Source organism: Theobroma cacao, chromosome 2, assembly GCF_053813885.1.
Source record: "Theobroma cacao isolate CCN51 chromosome 2, ASM5381388v1, whole genome shotgun sequence".
NCBI lineage: Eukaryota > Viridiplantae > Streptophyta > Magnoliopsida > Malvales > Malvaceae > Theobroma > Theobroma cacao.
The window spans coordinates 42,713,249-42,719,473 of NC_142640.1; positions in this window are offsets into that span (position 1 = coordinate 42,713,249).

The following is a 6,225-nucleotide window of genomic DNA, read 5'->3' on the forward strand; positions in this document are numbered from 1 at the left end:
AAACAATGGTAGCAAATGTGGCATCAGCAACTAGTATACTTTTTCCAATTAATGTGTGGAGTACAAATATAAAATTTGGATTTGTCGACTCTATAATGTTGATCCCAAACGTAGAGGAAACATTTAATACTTAAGGAAATTGGGGCAAGGCTTGTGGTTCTACAATTGAGGATATAGATAATGAAGGATGGATCTTAGTTACTTATCAAAGAAAAAGAAAGAAACATCCTCTAAAGAACAAGCAAGCATCAAGAAGATCTAAAATGGTGAAACAACCATATAGGGAATTGATGCTAAAGAAATGCCAAGGAAAGTAATTGCAAATAGGAGTGAAAATTCTCTCTTGCAAAGGTCTAAATGACCAATCACCTTGGATGAATTCATGCTAGTTTAATTCAAAAATCAAAATCCAATTCCCACACCTTGTTTCCAAATTGATGAAGACGTTTGGAATGTAGAAAGAATTAAGTTCAATTCTAATTCCTCTTATCATGTAGAACTTACATTTTTTTATGAAGATTTATTATTGTGGTCTACCCCCATAATTGAATTCTTTTTGTTTTGGGATATAATTGTGAACAGAAGATCAATCAGAATATCAATCAAATCTAGATAGATGACGGATTTGCTATCAACTTACTCCCAGTAAAGACAATGAAAGAGCTTGGAATGCCTCTAAATGAATTATCGAAGAATCGCTTGATGATCCAAGGATTCAATTTTGAAGGGCAAAGAATTGTAGGAAAAGTTTAGACTTTAACTTTTCATTGATGACATGGAATCTAATCCATTGTTTCATGTGATTGATGCTAATACAACATACAACATGTTGTTAGGGCAACGTTGGATGCACCAAAATGGTATAGTCTCGTCAACACTTCATCAATGCTTCAAATATTGTAGAAGTGGTCAAGTGAAGACAATCATCACAAACACTAAACCATTTACTACAACAGATGCACATTTAGCTGATGCTAACTTCTATTTGAAAAGTACCTTCGTGGAAGAGGTACAACCCAAACGTGATTAAGGAAATGATGATCATCAAAGGAGAAAGGAAATAAATCATCTTCATCTACAAAGGAAGATGATGATATTATTAAAGGCTTAAAAATTTTGACTTTGCCACTCACTAGCTTGGAAGAGTAAAAAATTGTAAGTCTCCATTAAAGGGATTTGTAAGGCCAACAAAAAGACCATTGGTTGAACATAATGATTTCCCTCTCAAAAAGCTAATGGTTTCGACCTTAATGCTTATAAACTTCTAATAAAGGCTGGCTATAAGCAAGAAAACATTTCCAAATTGGTACACGAACCTAGTGAACTAACCAAAGAAACTTCCCAAGATAGCTCCAAGAATTGTAAAGTTTCGTAGAAAAATATCAATGTTGTCAAAGCTACAAAATCAAGGTTAGGATTTACATCATTAAAGTTGAAGATTCATAAAGAAACTTCATGATATATAACAATAGAAAAAGTTGACAACAAGGAAGAAACCTCATCGAGCCATCTAAACTTCTAGTTTTTGATCGAATGGGCACACCCACAACTCGAACTTTAGTTTTTGATTAGTTGAACATGCCTTCAAAACAAGGTTTATCATTTAATTGTATCAAGAAAGATCATACAAAAGTGACTTTAAATAAGTATGTGCACTCAAGGCTTCTAAGATCACAAAAAAAGAACAAAGAAAGCTTCGTGGCAGAAGGATCACAAGATTTCCATAGTAGTGTCTCTTCACGAATGAAAAAAAAAATGAATGGATTGTAATGAATAATGAAGCATTAAATTCCAGAAGGCACAATATGGTTGTAACTAAACAAGCCTTATCTTCAAAAGAGGAAGAGTAAGAAGAAATGGAGATTTTCACATGTAATCACATGTCTGTAGTAGAAAATAATGAAAAATCTAAAAAAAAAAATGACCAAAAAGCTCTCCCATCATTAAAGGAAGGGAATTGGCCAACAATTGATAAACTAAAAGAAGTTTTTTTTTTAATCCAAAAACTAAAAAAAGTTAACATAGACACTACAGAAGATCCTTGTCTAATCTTTATAAGTGCTAGTTTAACTTTTGAAGAAAAATGTCTTATTTTGATCTCTTGACAAGGTATCGAGACGTCTTTGCATGGAGTTACAAAAAAATGCCAAGATTGAGTCCTAAAGTTGCTGAGCATCATTTAGCAATAAAGAAAGGTGTTTGACCCATTAAATAAGCTCAACGATGTCTTCACCTAACTTGATTCCCTAAATCGAGGTTGAAGGGTCAAGTACCCTACTTGAATCTCAAATTGTTAGAAAGAAGAATGGCCAAATTCAAGTTTACGTGGATTTTCGAGACTTGAGCAATCCTTTCCCAAATGATGATTTTCCTTTCCCTTTGACAGAAATAACAGTGGATGCAACAACTGTCCATGAGACTTTATCTTTTATGGATGGTTCCTCTAGTTATAATCAAATTCACATGGATCCAAATCACCTAACTTAAAGTGTTTGGAGATTCCAAGTTAGTTGTAAACCAAATCCTTTCACTTTGTGAAGTTAAAAAGCCCAAGCTCTTACCATATGTCAATTATGTTAAGAAGCTTTTAAAGTGGTTTGACAAAGCTAATTTAAAACATGTGCCTAGAAAGAAAATAGGCAAGCAGATTATTTGGCTAATTTGGTGTCTGTATTGGGTTTGGCTATAGATGGCATGTTCGAAATTACACAGTGGAAAGAAAATTGAAAACTTAAAAAAAAAAAAAACATACCTCCACCCATGGACCACCATGGTAATATTTTAACACATAGAATGGCATATAAAATCATAAAATCAAACACTCACCTTGCCAATGTTTTTTCTATCAGAATTGCAATCTTTTCAATGCAACCCACGAGCACCACAAGAAGCAAAAACCCTAGCCAATCAAGCTCTTGGCTTCCAAAGGTAATACACACGATTTCACTTGAACCTTTCAACAAAAGAGGGAGATATTATCTATGCTTTTGTGCTAGCAAAAGGGGACAACGTTTGTCCCTTTCCATTTATCACAAGAATGGCCGAATCACACACTTGAAAAATTGCTTCAAAAACAATTTTTCTTCTTCACAAAGTAAGTGACGGCAAACAAAGAGAGAACCTTTTTTTTTTCTTTTCTAACAACTTTTTTTTTCATATGTGAAAATATAGTTAACTGTGATTTATATAGCCAAGTTAAAATGAACTTTAATTTTGCAATAAAGCCTTCCAAATTATAACACATTACAATATAGACCCATGACTTAATTAAACTATTTTAATTAAGCCCAATGGAAATTAAATTGAAATAATTTCATTTATATTATTTCAATTTCAGCATTATAATTATAACTATTTATATATTATGCCTAAAACTTAATTAAACTCTTTTTAATTTAGTTTATTGAAGCTAATTACCTAGCATATGATTTAATTCTAACTTAAATCATCACTCTCCCAATTTAATTTAATGCAATAATTGTGTATGACCCATTAGGTTCCTAACATGTTAGCAATGGAATTAATTAATGACTTAATTGATTAATATAATTTTAGTCAATTAATTTATAATCGATTCCTTAGACCAAGATTGGCACCTAGCACTGCATCATAGCCACCTAATTGTTAGAAGAGTCAAAGAGTTATTTGACAACCTTTCAATGTACAGTCTATCAGTGTAATTCATTCCCTCATCATATATTTTGAAAATGATAAGAGCTTGGTATAGTGTATACTCTTATTGACCTCCATATTCGTTCTTACAATTGTGGCATTAACTTTATAGAGACTTATGAAACCTTTTCATAATCTCTAAGTCACTTTGGCTAAGGATTTCAATAAGCTAATTTTAACCAAGAACTAATAGGGTATGTCTTCTAAAACACTTGAGGTGATGATTCTTATCTTGACCACTTATTTGCCTTCACATGCTTCAAAAATCTAAGTATAAAGATCAAAACTTTTTCACCCAAAAATATTTTTTAAAATTAAAAATAATTTTTAACAATAAATTATTAAGTATAAAAATAATCAATCAAGGTAAAATATTTTTCTTAAAATGAATGCTAGGTATGAAAGTTAAATGAAAAATATTTTCCTAAGTGTAAAACAACAAATCAATATAAATCTATTTTCCTGAAGCAAATATAAACAATAAGTAATAATGTAGAAAATTAAAGAGAGATACAAAAGATTTATAGTGGTTTAACTTTTTCAATGCCTACATCCACTCCCTTGGTAGCAAAAGAATTCCAATCCACTATCAAGGATTTTTACTTTTTAATAGGAAGTGATAACCTTCACACAATTCACAAAGGAATTCTTACTTTTTAATAAGAAACGATAACCCATACACAAGCCACAAGGGATTCTTGCTTTTTAACGAGATCAAGCGGTAAACCTTACAATGACTTTTTCACAAGATCCAACAATAACCTTTACACAATCCACAAAAGATTGTTGCATTTTAGATGGGAAACAATAACCCTTATAAGATAGTTTTTCAAAGTTAAGCTAGAACCTTTTCAAAGTTTTTCAAAGGAGTATTAGCAAAGATTTGCCTCACAAATGTTGAATGTTAGAGATTTTAGATTAGTTGAAGTGAAAGAAGAAATTTCAGCTTGAATGAAGCAAGGATTCAACTTTGAAAGCTTGGTGGAAAACTAAAAAGATGCTAGAAAGTGAATATGAGCTTTTGGCTAGTCTCTCTAGGGTTTGAAGCTTTGGTTTAGGGTTTTACTGCTTCAAAATGGCTCAAATGTATCTTTTTATAGCTAAGACAAGATTTGGAGCTGTTAGACACAAGTTTGAATTCAATCTGGCCATTGTTGAAGCTTAAGGGTCCACTACAATGCTCCTAGGGCCGACTATGTTCTTCAAATTTCTTAATTAGGGCTTCCATAAATTAGTATAACCTTCCTCTAGTCGATCAACTTCCAAAGAGCGTGGGTTTTGCAAATTTGGACTGCTATTGTAGACCATGCTTCTTTTATAGTCGACTATGGTTGTGTAATCTTAACTTTTTCTAGCCTTTGACTTATTAAGGTCGACTATGCCTCATCTATAGTCAACTATGGCTATGTAATCTTGACTTTTCTTGCTTTTAGACTTATCAAGGTCAACTATGCTTCCTCTATAGTCAATTATGGCTATGTAATTTTCAAGTTTTGCACTATTTCAACCTTCAGATTGATTTGAGCTTCTCTATGATGGACTCTTGACTTGTGTCTTGAGGTTTCCTTAGCTTTTGACGTTTCCCTCATACTATTTTCTCCTTACCTTGTTACTACATTCAAATAGCATTTCAAGGCATGTTTGCCCTTGCATTTTTAGCTGAACATGTATTGTTTGAAAGCTTATAAAGTGTTTTCGAGTGATGCATGTCTTTCCAAACAAATATGTAACTTTAAGGCACTGAAAATGTATTTGAGATAATTTTAAATGCTTGACATTAAGTTTAAGAAAGCATGAGATTTTTGTCAAATCAAAACATGATGTAACTCAAGTCTAACATTATGCTATTTTTATCTTGAAATATTTTAATTTCTAAGTTCACATTTGTACATCCATATCTTTCATTGTAAAATTATTTGACAAAAATTTTTGTCCCTTTACTTGTTCCAAATCCATACCAAATGTTAACATGTCATCCACATATAAGCAAATTATATCTCTTTTTCCATTTTGGAATTTGCTATATATGCGTTTATTAGACTCATTTATTTTATAATCATTGGTTAAAAGAACTTCATCAAATTTTGATGGCATTGTTTTGGTGCTTGTTTAAGTCCATATAATGATTTGACAAGTTTAGAAACCTTATGCTCTTATCCCAGTACATTGAGTGCTTCAAATTATTCCATGTAGACTTCCCTTTCTAATTTATTATTAAAAAAATATTGTCTTTATATCTATTTGATGAATTACCAAATTATGAATTAAAACAAGTGAAATTTGAAGACTAATTATAGTAATTCTAGCTACTAGAGCATAATAATCAAAATAGTTAATTCCTCACCTTTGGATAAAGCCTTTGGCTGCCAACCTTACCTTAACTTATCTATGGTCATCTTCCTTCATTTTTTTTTGAAAATCCATTTACAACCTATTGGTTTGAAACTTGGTGGAAAATCAACAAAATCCAAGTGTTATTTGCCATTGTTCAGTCCATTTCGTCATTAATTACCTCTTTCCAAAATGTAGAATCTTGAGACTTCATTGTCTCGT